This window comes from Salvelinus namaycush, chromosome 12, assembly GCF_016432855.1.
Source record: "Salvelinus namaycush isolate Seneca chromosome 12, SaNama_1.0, whole genome shotgun sequence".
Lineage (NCBI taxonomy): Eukaryota > Metazoa > Chordata > Actinopteri > Salmoniformes > Salmonidae > Salvelinus > Salvelinus namaycush.
In genome coordinates this window covers 48,698,847-48,714,665 of record NC_052318.1, presented here as the reverse complement: position 1 = coordinate 48,714,665, position 15,819 = coordinate 48,698,847, and the positions used below count along the sequence as shown (strand labels likewise).

Genomic DNA, 15,819 nt, shown 5'->3' with positions numbered 1-15,819 from the left:
GTGTAGTGGCTTTGTTGGCATGCATCCCAATTTTTTTATTTTGTTTGCCCCACCAAGTTTTACTAAAATTGCCACAGACCTAAATGCACTACTACCTTCAATTTGGCTCAATTTACATTTCCAATTTCCCAACCTGATATAGCCTTCCAGGCTATAAGGGCTCTGCGTCTCAACCAATAGCCAACACAGGCTAATTACCCCAAGCAGGGCTACAGCAACTTCCGGAGAGGGTCAGGCTCTTGGGATTTCCGGTGGCCACATATCGTTCTGGGTTATACTGCGCAACAGCAGTGGAACCCTATAGTTTTTCAAGGAATTTTTGTGGTGATTAAATATCAATAATTTAGAAATGATCAGAATAAATGTTCTGTATATTCTCAAATTGAAAAAACGGACACATCCAGCTTACTTAAGCAAAGGCAGCTGCACTGCGCGATATTTGTCACGCGGCACCCAGACCCCCAAACAACTTCCTATTTGTACTTGACCTTTCACCCCCAACTAGGAGAGGAGAGGTAGGCTACTGAACTTCAAGAATTGCATTCTGTGTGTAAATAATGTGTGAAAAATGTGTTTTTAATACAATAGGTAGGCTAACTCATACAAAGCAAAAAGACAACCATTTCAAATTATCTGCAGGACACAAAACCTTTTTCATCCCATAAGTGTCTGTCTGACCGCCCACTTCCGCCCTCAGCATGAATAAAATGCCAACTGTGCTGTAATGATCTCTGTCACGACACGCAGGTCCTGCGTGCATCGCACAGGAACGAAGCCCTCTAGCTTGGTCCTTCTTTTTCTGGGGGTTTAATACAGAGTGGGTTTGACCATGATGGTTTCAGGACAGTGGGTTGTATAAGGGAGGAAGGAAGGAAAGGAGAACGGGGGATGGAGGGACTTGCGGGCAGTTGGTTCAGAAGAACCACAATAACTGTATATAAAAAATGTCATTATACCACCACCCAAAAGGGCACTTGGCGAGTGGGAGAGGGGCATGTGCATCTGCTCAGCACAGGTAGACTCCTTTCTGGGCATGTGCCTGCATGGAGAGAAAAGGGAATGGGAGGGAGGAAGGGAGGGGTAGTTGGTAGGTCAGTATCGCTGATCTAAGCGGTGGGGTTGAAGGCCCCATGGAAACCGTAGGGAACGTTGACAGGCACCTCAGCTCTCCCCAGCTCCTCCCATGTCCTGGCATTCAGAACCAGGAGGAATGTCCTCTTATCCTGGATAGAGAGATAGAACCTTCCATATTCATCGACATCAACACTCAAGAACATTAAAGATGAACCTCTATCAACATTCTAAATTAATCTTTATCAATACCGTATAAGTATGACAAGGTTCTGAAATGCTGTAACTTGAGGTTGCTGCCCAGTGAATGTCCCCAAATGACCCTAATGAATGGGTGAGTAAACTGAACAACCTGAAGAGGCTTGTGGTATGAATATGATTGATGACAAGTTTAAGTTATTTTCAATGAAAATGAAAACCACCATGTTAAAAAAAAATATCACATTTTCTCTAGCCCTTTACACTTACCCGTATATGGGTTAGAAATAGAAGATATTGAATGATATGAAATGCAGCGGCTGTACAGTAACATGCATTACATGATATTAGAGCTCAGAGTCTCTGCTTCAAATCGCTGTAGGGGTTTTGACTGACAGCTGCTCTGAACTTGAGCACCGCGCGCGACAAGAAGTTGCCCCCATCCCTCCCGCTATTTGGGCCACTTTTGCAAATGTTTTGTTTAGAGCCCTACCGATAACTAATTTGACTGATATTAGCCTTTATTCCACAGATAAAGCGCCGATATTAGTAGTTGGTTTTCGGAAATCTGCAATGGGGCTGGCAGGTAACCTAGTGGTTAGAGTGTTGGACCAGTAACCGAAAGGTTGCTAGATCAAATCCCCAAGGTGAAAATCTGTCGTTCTGCCCCTGAACAAGGCAGTTAACCCACTGTTCCTAGGCCGTCATTGTAAATAAGAAATTTGTTCTTTAACTGGCTTGCATAGTTAAATAAAGGTTAAATAAAAAATCGTGAATTGGTGTTATAATTTTTATGGATATACAAAGTAACGTACATTGAAAAAAGGTCAAAAAAACAAAGTGGAGCTATTTTGCAGTCTTTCCAGCTTCAGTTTGAAGTGATTGTGCTTGCTGTGTTTTTGGTTAGTTCCTCTGAACAACAGTGTCCTGACGAGAGAGCACATTTTCTATGCCAGGTGAAATCACACCTCATTAGCTCATTGTTATGGATGTATCCAAATAAATGCCACTAGAAAACAGCTTAAACAAATGCAAATGCAGCTACTGTTATTATTCTGGCTGCATTGTTTGACGTGACTAAGTTAGCCATAGTTGGCTAGCTAACAAGCAAGGGACAATGCTATCCAGTATGGACTGGGTCGCCGTCCATAGATACAAAACAAGAAGACTGAACGACTGAGTCACGTCTCTGGCTCCTGAACCGATAGAACGAGCAACCAGCCGGCTTGGGTAGCAACCCTAGATTTGTGTCGAGACTATATCTTCATCGGGATAGGGGGCGGTGTTTCCACTTTGAACAAATTGCGTGCCCAAACGAAATTTCCTCCTACTCTGTCCCAGAAGGTAATACATGCATATTATTATTACTATTGTATAGAAAACACTCTGAAGTTTCTAAAACTGTTTGAATTATTTCTGTAAGTATAACAGAACTCATTTGGCAGACAAAAACCTGAGAAGAGGTCAAAACAGGAAATGAGAACTCGATTTTCAAAACAGTGTCAAATGACACCCCTTCTAGATATGACTGAACAAACACTGCCTAGGGCTTCCACTAGATGTCACCATCTTTATATTTTAGTCTTATGATTCTACTATAAAGGAGGGGCTCATAGGAGCTGTTTTAGTGAGTGGTCGTCAGAAATTTCAGTCTGGTTTTGCGCGCTCACGAGAGAGAGTGCTCTCTTCCAATGCTCTTTCTTCAGACAATGAAATTCTCCGGTTGGATCCTTATTGATGATTAATGTAGAACACATACTAAATATGGATTGCAAACATAATTTGACCTGTTTCTACGACCTGTAACGGAACTTTTTGAGTTTTTGTCTGGAGGGATTTCTCGTGCGTCATGAAAATGGATTCCTGGGCTGAACACGCTAACAACAAGTCGCTAAATGATGGGCTTTATGGAACTTTTCAGTCATTTATTGTCGATCTGGGAATCCTGGGAGTGCCTTCTGATGAAGTTATTCGAAGGTAAGTGCATATTTATAGTGTTTTTGTAGCTTTTGTTGACGCCAAAATGGCGACTATTTCTTTGGCTGGATTGTGCTCTAAACGCCGTTCTCAGATTAATCTTTTTACGTAAAGTTTATTTTGAAATCTGACACAGCGGTTGCATAGAGGATAGGTTTATCTTTAATTATGTGATTAACACTTGCATCTTTTATCAATGTTTATTATGAGTATTTCTGCAAAATCACCAGATGTTTTGGAATCAAAACATTACTGCACGTAACGCGCCAATGTAAACTGAGATTTTTTAAATATATATATGCACATTATCGAACAAAACATAAATGTATTGTGTAACATGATGTTATATGACTCATCTGATGAAGAATTTCAAAGGTTAGTGATTAATTCTATCTCTATTTGGGGTTTTTGTGAAAGCTACCTGTGCTGTGAAAGAAATGTCTGTGCTTTTTTGTATTTGGTGGTGAGCTAACATAAATATACGTGGTTTTTCCGCGTAAAACATTTAAATAATCGGACATGTTGGCTGGATTCACAAGATGTTTATATCTTTCATTTGCTGTATTGGACTTGTTAATGTGTGAAAGTTAAATATTTCGGAAAAATATTTTTGAATTTCCCGCGCTGCCTTTTCAGTGGAATGTGGGGGGGGGTTCCGCTAGCGGAACGTGTGTCCTAGACAGGATATCTTGTGGAAGGATGAAATAGTATGAATAAATTAATCAAAATAACAGGTAATGAAAATATGTCAATCATTATTTGAATATGTTGGTAACCCCTTGTATAAAGTGATAACGCCCTCGAAGATATATTGGCCTCAACTTTGTCTCGGCCCTAACAACACCCGTTCCAATATATCCTCCAAACACTGGCTTCTTGGGGGGCTCCCGGGTGGCTAAGCGGTCTAAGGCACTGCATCACAGTGCTAGAGGCGTCACTACAGATCCTGGCTCGATTCCAGGCTGTATCAGGTCAGGTCAGGTCAGGTTGGTTGGGGCTCACCTAGTCAGTTGTACAACTGAATGCCTTCAACTGAAATGTGTCTTTAACCCTTTAACCCTCTGAATCAGAGAGGTGTGGGGGGCTGCCTTAATCGACATCTTCGGCGCCCGGGGAACAGTGGGTTAACTGCCTTGCTCAGGGGCAGAACGACAGATTTTTACCTTGTCAGCTCAGGGATTCGATCCAGCAACCTTTTGGTTACTGATCCAAAGCTCTAAGCACTAGGCTACTTGACATCACAACCAGTTGTAATTGGGAGTCCCATAGGGCGGCACACAATTGGCCCAGCGTCGTCCGGGTTAGGGTTTGGCCGGGGTAGGCTGTCATTGTAAATAAGAATTTGTTCTTAACTGACTTGCCTAGTTAAATAAAAGTTAAATAAAATAAATGTTAAAATATATATTGGGCATTTTCACTTAATTATGACATGGTAATGACCGTGTCATAATCTGTTATTATGATAAGTGTCAAGTAAGTGTTACCAAAACATTTTGGTAATAAACAGTTGAGCTGCTCTTGTCATAACAAGCTCTCATTGCAAGGTTGGCATAAAGTTTTTTTTACATTACCTTTGACTGTTGTAAAGCCCTGTAGTGAATCTACTCAATACAGTTGCTGATGCTGACGTTTAGTGGTGACATTAAGAATTGCATGTTAATGCATAGTTTGTGAACAAAGTTCAATTCATTCAGCCTTCTTATTTATTTTTGTGCTTTTGGTGCTTCAGCATAAACACTTCTGCATTCTTATCCACTGCCAAAAATAGGTACAACTTAAAAATGTGTCGAAGAAGGTAAACTGAACAAGTGTTTTGTATTTAATTTCGTATTTATAGAGGACATAAAATAAATTATTCATACCTATTGTATTCATACCTATTGACTTATTGACTTATTCCTTATTTTGTTGTGTTACAGGCTGCATTCAACATTTATTAAATAGATTCATCACCCATCTACGCTCAATACCCCATAACGACCAAGTGGAAACATGTATTTTTTAGAAATGTTTAGAAATGTTTTAAATGAAATACAGATATATCGAATTTACATTCACACCCCTGAGTAAATACTTGTTAGAATCACCTTAGGCATCGATTACAGGTGTGAATCTTTACGGGTAAGTCTCTAAGAGCTCCGCACACCTGGAGTGTACAATATTTCAAGCCGATTTAAGTCAAAACTATAACTAGGCCAATCAGGAACATTTAATGTCGTCTTGGTAAGCAACTCCACTTTATATTTGGCATTGTGTTTTAGGCTAGGGTCCTGCTGAAAGGTGAATGTGTCTCCCAGTGTCTGTTGGAAAGTAGACTGAAGCAGGTTTTCCTCTAGGATTTTGTCTTAGCTTGGTTCTTGTACGCTCAGCCCTCATTTATGTGCTCTCTGACACCTGGAGTTGGAAGACAGCGGACAAAGCCGAACAACTAGTCAGCCCGTCAAAGGTCAAATACACTGCTCAAAAAAATAAAGGGAACACTTAAACAACACAATGTAACTCCAAGTCAATCACACTTCTGTGAAATCAAACTGTCCACTTAGGAAGCAACACTGATTGACAATAAATTGCACATGCTGTTGTGCAAATGGAATAGACAACAGGTGGAAATTATAGGCAATTAGCAAGACACCCCCAATAAAGGAGTGGTTCTGCAGGTGGTGACCACAGACCACTTCTCAGTTCCTATGCTTCCTGGCAGATGTTTTGGTCACTTTTGAATGCTGGCGGTGCTTTCACTCTAGTGGTAGCATAAGACGGAGTCTACAACCCACACAAGTGGCTCAGGTAGTGCAGCTCATCCAGGATGGCACATCAATGCGAGCTGTGGCAAGAAGGTTTGCTGTGTCTGTCAGCGTAGTGTCCAGAGCATGGAGGCGCTACCAGGAGACAGGCCAGTACGTCAGGAGATGTGGAGGAGGCCGTAGGAGGGCAACAACCCAGCAGCAGGACCGCTACCTCCGCCTTTGTGCAAGAAGGAGCAGGAGGAGCACTGCCAGAGCCCTGCAAAATGACCTCCAGCAGGCCACAAATGTGCATGTGTCTGCTCAAACGGTCAGAAACAGACTCCATGAGGGTGGTATGAGGGCCCGACGTCCACAGGTGGGGGTTGTGCTTACAGCCCAACACCGTGCAGGACGTTTGGCATTTGCCAGAGAACACCAAGATTGGCAAATTCGCCACTGGCGCCCTGTGCTCTTCACAGATGAAAGCAGGTTCACACTGAGCACATGTGACAGACGTGACAGTCTGGAGATGCCGTGGAGAACGTTCTGCTGCCTGCAACATCCTCCAGCATGACCGGTTTGGCGGTGGGTCAGTCATGGTGTGGGGTGGCATTTCTTTGGGGGGCCGCACAGCCCTCCATGGGCTCGCCAGATGTAGCCTGACTGCCATTAGGTGCCATTAGATAAGATCCTCAGACCCCTTGTGAGACCATATGCTGGTGCGGTTGGCCCTGGGTTCCTCCTAATGCAAGACAATGCTAGACCTCATGTGGCTGGAGTGTGTCAGCAGTTCCTGCTAGAGGAAGGCATTGATGCTATTGACTGGCCCGCCCGTTCCCCAGACCTGAATCCAATTGAGCACATCTGGGACATCATGTCTCGCTCCATCCACCAACGCCACGTTGCACCACAGACTGTCCAGGAGTTGGCGGATGCTTTAGTCCAGGTCTGGGAGGAGATCCCTCAGGAGACCATCCGCCACCTCATCAGGAGCATGCCCAGGCGTTGTAGGGAGGTCATACAGGCACGTGGAGGCCACACACACTACTGAGCCTCATTTTGACTTGTTTTAAGGACATTACATCAAAGTTGGATCAGCCTGTAGTGTGGTTTTCCGATTTAATTTTGAGTGTGACTCCAAATCCAGACCTCCATGGGTTGATAAATTTGATTTCCATTGATAATTTTTGTGTGATTTTGTTGTCAGCACATTCAACTATGTAAAGAAAAAAGTATTTAACAAGAATAGTTCATTCATTCAGATCTAGGATGTGTTATTTTAGTGTTCCCTTTATTTTTTTGAGCAGTGTATTTACTTCCCACTACAATCTATTCCATTTCTTTTTATCCTGAAAAACTCCCTAGTCCTTGCCGATGACAAGCATTCCCATGAAATGATGCAGCCACCACCATGATTGAAAATATGAAGAGTGGTACTCAGTAATGTGTTGTTTTGGATTTGCCCCAAACATACAACTTAGTATTCAGGACATAGAGTTAATTACTTTGCCACATGTTTTGCAGTTTTAGTTTAGTTTCTTATTGCAAACAGGATGAATGTTTTGAAATAACTATTCTGTACATGCTTCCTTCTTTTCACTTTGTAATTTAGGTTAGTATTCTTGAGTAACAATGGTGATTCATCCTCAGTTTCTTCCTATCACAGCCACTAAACTCTAACTGTTTTAAAGTCACCATTCCTTGAGCGGTTTCCTTCCTCTCCCTTCCTCTCTGGCAACTGTGCACTCATGACTCCATTCTCCATTTTATGCGCACCAAAATTACAATCTACTTCTCTGAATTGGCTTGTGAAAGCCTAACACCGTAAGATCCTTTTTGATAATTTAGCTAGTCATGTTGGCAATAGAATGACCTATGACCTTTACCTCAGTGGGTGTGACCACGACGGACAGGATGACCCCATCGTCCTCCTCCACTGCGTCTGGCGAGGGGACGAACACAGGCTCTGAGGGGAACAAACCCTTCTGGTACCACACCTTGAGACAGAGAGAGAGCAGAGAGCAGAGATGCATACTGGTGAGGACTTAAAAAGGTAAATATGGAAAAACACCAAAAAATCCTTGTAAAGTGCAAGAAAAAAAGTTGCCTATTTTCAGAGAATAATAAGTACATGATACGTATTTGATTAATCTCAATACTCCTAACTTTCCGAACCACAATCAACAGACAAAATAGTATCCTTCGGTAGGTGGGAGTTGGGCTCTTTGGTCTGTGTTCAAAGTTTATCATGACGTGTAACGTCTCAGTCTCTAGCAGTGCAGAAATTTGACGAAGTGACTTGTTGGAAAGGTGGAATCCTATGACGGTGCCACAGTGAAAGTCACTGAGCTCTTCAGTCAGGCCCTTCTACTGCCAATGTTTGTCAAAGGAGATTGCATGGCTGTGTGCTCGATTTTATACACCTGTCAGGAACGGGTGTGGCTGCAATAGCCAAATCCACTAATTTGAAGGGGTGTCCACATTTGTATATATAATGTGCTAATACCATCACATTTCCTGCAGTACACATGGATACCTATGAGGAATTCAAAGCAATCATGAAGGTAGCAATAAAGATGGTTGGGGGTTTCCACAGCGTAGTTTGAAATGTGAGTTCCAGGACCAAGGCAGGGGTTAAGTGAGGTGTATTATGAGACACTAGTAAAATATGCAGTTCTTTGTACAAGTCTGTTCATTTTCCGAGAGACTAAACACTGTCCTGAGGTTGAATTAATGTTGGTGTTGTTGGCCACTCTTAAACCTTATGGACACATGGCCCTCTAATCTCAATAAGACAGAAAGCATAGGAGTCCTAATCTAGGACCACCTGTCCATATAATCTTATCCCTTATGATATGAAAGGCAAAACTGATTCTAGATCTAAACTCCTACTCTAAGACATTTCTGAATACAGGCCCTGGAATTACCTGGTCAATTTGATAATCAGTTTGTAAGATTATCAATATACTGAACAAACAATAATTCTATATCTTTGATTATAGATACTCTTGCCAGATATAAAGCTTCCCCGCCACAACCACAGCCTGAAAACATGCATCAAGCTATGTCAATGTTTTCGACCCTTTGTTCTCCCCAGACCCTAAATGTGATTGAGGAGCAAGTTAATACTATCCAGTATGTAGAATCTAATAACTTGATTAGAGAACATGAGGTAAGTTAAATATCAGCCATCACTAATTTATTCATCTCATTAATGTACTGTGAAACTAATGAATCATAGAAGCCATTCTTGACGGTATACCTGCCGAATCTACACAGTGCATGGAGGCTGAAACTCTTGTCCACTGGACGCGATGGCCTAAAGCTTGTAGGCATCCCTTCATAATTCGATAACCAATATGAGGAGTACTAGCGTTCACAGATGTTACTAGGTTGTCCAACTCTTCGTTAGTAAGGTTACAATAGGTTCCTTTGATATACTGTACATGCCACATTTTTGCATCCGCCAGATAACTGTACTTCTTGAAATGCACATAGGTTTAGCAATGCAAGAGATTGGGAGAAACATATCTATAAGGTTTTTCAGGTACTTTCTTGACAGCATGAGCATCCCGAGATCTGGTAGCCCTGGGTCGTGAGTCCACCATGAGTCCACCAAGACAGGAAGAATCCTCAGTGTGTTTGTTTACCCCTCTAACATTCAACCTGGCATTTCTGCATTACACAACCCGAGTCGTGTTGATAACCTATGAAGTTAACTTTATTCACTATCAAAGTATCCTTTGACACATCACATTCTTTAGCACAAGATTTCTGAACAGGTCTCAAAACCATGCCAAGACCAACAGAAGCACCATCCCCGACATTAAGTCCACTTAGTACAGGAGCAGCCATGGAAGCTCCATCATTCCTTACTGTAGTTCCACCAATATGTTTTACAGCCCCTGCATACAATACATCATGACTGATTCTATATCTCTGAGCCTCTCTAGCCTCTCTATGCACCTGGCATCCACCAAATGCTGCACTATGTTCCCCCCCCCCCCCCCCCCCACAATTACAAAACTTACCCTTCACATTGCTCCCACATTCACCGTAATCATGTTCCCCTCCACTTGGTACATCTTTTAGTTTCTTTACACTGAACAGCTACATGTCCCATTCTTTGGCATTTTATAACACTGCAATTGGGATGGGACAAATTCTCTGACATTGAAACTAAGGAATCCTGTCCGTACTTCTCCAGGCAAAACCTTGTCAAACCTCCGCAGCACTGATAAGCGTTCACTTCTTTGGCCTTCTGTTTCCAACATTTTGGCCTCAATCACTCTGCCTCCCTATACATTTTCTTTAATATCGTCTATGGACATAGATATTGGGACCCCGGTGATGACTCCCCTCAACCTAGCATAAGCACTGGGGACATAGCTTTTAATCTTCTTCCCATTTGCATAATCTTCCCTTGCTGAGCCTGGCTAATTCAAAATATGAATAATCTACCATTTCCAAAGAACCAGGCCAATTTGACTTCCCCTCTCTCTTTCTCTACGGAATTGGTTAGTCAGATAGGGTGTAAATGAGGCCCTGTGGTCTCAAATACCGTCACCACTTTCCACTCCGACACACCATTACTCTCGCTTCCTATCATGGCCCTCTACGCTTTCTTTACTATTTTTAAAAATGTTTATTTAACTAGGCAAGTCAGTTAAGAACAAATTCTTATTTACAATGATGGCCTACCCCGGCCAAACCCTAACCCGGAAGACACTGGGCCAATTGTGCGCCGCCCTGTGGCATTCCCAATGACGGCCGATTGTGATACAGCCTGGAATCAAACCAGGGTCTGTAGTGACTCCTGTGCCAATCGTGAGGCCCTACGAGACACCCCACTGCTTTCAGTATCATGGCCTCTCTTCTTCCTATGTCTTTCCACTGCAGACCATTCTGGTCCTTGACCCTCATCCTCCTGCGCCATATCATCAGAACTGACAAACATACTGTTCACATTCCAGCAGAGCTGTTTCTTCTCCAACCTTTTCTCCATTTCATCCGCGCTACTCTCTGCCATTTCCAATGTCAGACTTCCAAACTTCTCATGCACCAACAAATCATTCACCCAGTTTGGACTCCGCACTCGGAATTGTACAGGCGTGAAGTAATTCAAACAAAACTCACATTTTGCACGCCGCAACACAACACAACCTCCAAGCAAGCACTTCCTCCGGTCTCCCATGAGGGCCAACCACAATCACCAATTAGCTCTAGGCAATGCTGTGACTCCAATGCTGTGGCTCCTTGTACATGCCCATTCCCCCTAACCCCACCAACATTGGACTCGGTAGCAGTGAAACACATTCTCTGGATTGATTTTATAACTTAACCTTTATTTAACTAGGCAAGTCAGTTAATATGGCTGGGGGCAGTATTGAGTAGCTTGGATGAATAAGGTGCCCAGAGTAAACTGCCTGCTACTCGGTCCCAGAAGCTAAGATATGCATATTATTAGTATATTTTGATAGAAAACACTCTGACGTTTCTAAAACTGTTTGAATGATGTCTGTGAGTATAACAGAACTCATATGGCAGGCAAAAACCTGAGAAAAAATCCAACCAGGAAGTTGGAAATCTGAGGTTTGTAGTTTTTCAACTCATCGCCTATCGAATATACAGTGGGATATTGGTCATATTGCACTTCCTAAGTCTTACATCTAGATGTCAACAGTCTTTAGAACCTTGTTTGATGCTTCTACTGTGAAGGAGGGGGGAATGAGGGCTCTTTGAGTCAGGGGTCTGGCAGAGTGCCATGAGCTGACAACGCGCGTTCACGTGAGAGTTAGCTTGCGTTCCATTGCATTCCTGAAGACAAAGGAATTCTCTGGTTGAAACATTATTGAAGATTTATTATAAAAACATCCTACAGATTGATTCTATACATCGTTTGACATGTTTCTACGGACTGTAACGGAACCTTTGGACTTTTAATCTGCTCGTGCCTCATGAATTTGGATTACTGGGCTAAACACGCGGACAAAAATGAGGTATTTGGACATAAATTATGTACTTTATCGAACAAATCAAACATTTATTGTGGAACTGGGATTCCTGGGAGTGCATTCTGAGGAAGATCATCAAAGGTAAGTGAATATTTATAACGCTATTTCTGACTTCTGTTGACTCCAACATGGTTTTGTTGTCTGAGCGCTGCACTCAGATTATTGCATGGTTTGCTTTTTCCGTAAAGTATTTTTGAAATCTGACACAGCGGTTGCATTAAGGAGAAGTACATCTCTAATTTTGTGCATAACACTTGTATCTTATATTAAAGTTTATGATGACTCTTTCTGTAAATTGATGTGGCTCTCTGCAAAATCACCGGATGTTTTGGAAGCAAAACATTACTGAACGTAACGCGCCAATGTAAACTGAGATTTTTGGATATAAATATGCACTTTATCGAACAAAACATACATGTATTGTGTAACATGAAGTCCTATGAGTGTCATCTGATGAAGATCATCAAAGGTTAGTGATTAATTTTATCTCTATTTCTGCTTTTTGTGACTCCTCTCTTTGGCTGGAAAAATGGCTGTGTTTTTCTGTGACTAGGTGCCAACCTAACATAATTGTTTGTTGTGCTTTCGTCGTAAAGCCTTTTTGAATTCGGACACTGTGGTGGGATTAACAACAAGTTTATCTTTAAAATGGTGTGAAATACTTGTATGTTTGAGGAATTGTAATTGTGAGATTTCTGTTGTTTGAATTTGGCGCCCTGCACATTCACTGGCTGTTGTCAAATCGATCCCGATAACGGGATCTTAGCCGATCTCAGCCATAAGTTAACTTCTTAGCGCTAGGGGTCAGAATTATATATATATATTTTTAAATAACGTGCCCAATGTAAACTGACATTTTCTCTGGCCCAGATCGTAGAATATGCATATCATTTACAGATTATGACAGAAAACACTCCAAAGTTTCCAAAACTGTCAAAATATTGTCTGTGAGAAAAATAATACTTAATCTGCAAGCGAAAACCTGAGAAAAAGTAACCCGGAAGTGATTATTATTCTTTTTTTTTTTTTTTGTATCTGTTTCCTGGCCCGTCTAACCTCCATTTAAAGGGGTATCAACCAGATTCCTTTTCCAATGGCTTCCTCAGGCTGCGACCAGGCTTTAGACATAGTTTCAGGCTTTTATTTTGAAAAATGAACAAGTTTCAAAACTAGTCAAGTGTCCTGCGAATAGTTCCTGCGAGAGAGGGGATCCCCATTTTCCTTTTCTCTCTTAAAGAATAGGTTATGGTCCGGTTGAAATATTATCGATTATGTTTGTTATAGACAACCGGAGGATTGATTATAAAAAACTTTTGAAATGTTTCTACGACCATTTCGGATACTTTTTGGGATTTGTCGAACGGAACACGGGTTTTGTTTTCTCAAAATAATGCGCAACCCAAATGGCGTTTTTTTGTGTTAAAAGTAAGTACAGAAGTACATCTCTAATTTTGTGCATAACACTTGTATCTTATATTAAAGTTTATGATGACTCTTTCTGTAAATTGATGTGGCTCTCTGCAAAATCACCGGATGTTTTGGAAGCAAAACATTACTGAACGTAACGCGCCAATGTAAACTGAGAAGTGCAAACAGATCCATATATTACAGGAATTGAATAGGCGATGACTTTAACATCGACCACTCTCAGAATTCTCACTTCCTGTTTTTTGTTTTTTTCACAGGTTTTTGCCTGTCATATGAGTTCTGTTATACTCACAGACATCATTCAAACAGTTTTAGAAACTTCAGAGTGTCTTCTATCCAATAGTAATAATAATATGCATATATTAGCATCTGGGACAGAGTAGGAGGCAGTTCACTATGGGCACGCAATTCAACCAAAAGTGAAAATGCTGCCCCATATATCAAAGAAGTTAAACCATAGTTTATCGGTCCTTGTCGGTGCAAAAAAAGGGCTAAGAGACGTATGACCTATATATGGAGTTCAGCTGAGATGGTTCACTTGAGAACTGAACATTAGGTCAGATAGAGAACATATCGAAATCAGTGGCTAAGCCTGACTACTGAGCAAAGAAAGTTAAATATATTGAAGTTGTTAGAAAAGTAATTCAATTGCACAAGTTTCTCATAATTCACAAAAAGAATGCATTAGTGATTCTTATTTCCTGCAAATTTCTGAAGAAGTAACACCTGTTTCTGTTCGCCTATGTATTGTTCTTTAGCCAGTTAACTATGGAGCCAATTTCAAAAGAAAAAATAACATGTTTATTTTAATTCCACTGTAAGCAAAAGTTAAGTAATGCACGAGAAACACTTTTCAAGCCACTTCGATACCGTTACAACATAGTTGCTTTTCCATAGCAAAAGAACTTACGAAGCAGGTTAGGAGAATTAACGTAGCAGGATAATTAGGTTAAGGTTAGGAAAAGAGTTAGGGTTAGCGAAAATGCGCTCCTAACCTGCAATGAAAGTCCCTTCCGGTCATAAATACACTACATGACCTAAAGTATCTAGATACCTGCTTGTCGAACATCTCATTCCAAAACCGTGGACATTAATACAGAGTTGATCCTGCACTTTGCTGCTACAACAGTCTCCACTCTTCTGGGAAGGCTTTCCACATTGCTGCGGGGACTTCCATTCAGCCACAAGAGCATTAGTGAGGTTGGGCACCGATGTTGGGCAATTAGGCCTGGCTCGCAGTCGGCCTTCCAATTCATTCCAAAGGTGTTTGATGGGGTTAAGGTCAGGGCTCTGTGCAGGCCAGTCAAGTTCTTCCACACCGATCTCGACAAACCATTTCACTTTGTGCATGGGGGCATTGTCATGCTTTAACAGGAAAGGGAATTCCCCAAACTGTTTCCACAAAGTTGGAAGCACCGAATCGTCTAGAATTTTATTGTATGCTGTAGTGTTAAGATTTCCCTTCACTGGAACTAAGGGGCCTAGCCCGAACCATGAAAAATAGCCCTAGACCATTATTCCTCCTCCAGCAAACTTTACAGTTGGCACTTTGCATTGGGACAGGTAGCGTTCTCCTGGCATCCGCCAAGCCCAGATTTGTCTGTCAGACTGCCACATGATGAAGTGTGACTCATAACGGCAGGCGGCAGGTAGCCTGGTGGTTAGAGTGTTGGGCCAGTAACCGAAAGATTGCTAGATTGAATCCCCGAGCTGACAAGGTAAAAATCTGTTGTTCTGCTCCTGAACAAGGCAGTTAACCCACTGTTCCTAGGCTGTCATTGTAAATAAGAATTTGTACTTAAGAAACACTGATATAGACTGTAGAGAAGATTGGAGTGTCTGTCTTCATGTCAGTAGATATGTTTACTTCTTATACTGTGTGACTGGGTACGGTGACCAAGTCAAGTTACTGTACATAATAGTTTAACAAGTGTCAAGTTGCCTTGACTTAGTCTCTCGTGACAGACTTAACAATGACGTGTGAGATTTGGTTCTGGGTTCTGAGATTATCCTTGCCATGACTTGGGTACAGCACATCTCTCTGTGTGTATGATAGTTAAGCGCTCTGTGACAGAGAAGCACACATAAGCAATTCCCTCAAAGCTGCGGGCGAGGGAGGGCGCAGAGTATCCCCAAGATTGCCACACAGAAGAAATATCAGCAGACAGAGAAGCACGAGATTGAACTTCACTCAACTTTTTAGAGCAGTAGTCAATCTCCGAGGCATTCGTAGTCGATGCCCAAACATTTCTTTAAAAAACCCAAGGATAATTTCTTGTGCTCCTAATTTCTTTTTAATTAGTCTAGGGCTGTTGGCGGTAGGTGCATCCAATTCAGCTGTCCTGCATGCCGGGTAGGCTAACAGTTGCCATTTTGAACCTTTTCACGTGTCTGAAGGTACAAAC

At 41.8% G+C, this 15,819-nt stretch overlaps 1 pseudogene; it reads right to left on the bottom strand.

Annotated features, from left to right (window-relative positions):
• Positions 1 to 647: 647 nt before the first annotated feature.
• LOC120056673 overlaps positions 648 to 15,819 on the bottom strand; it is a 74,203-nt pseudogene continuing 59,031 nt past the window's right edge.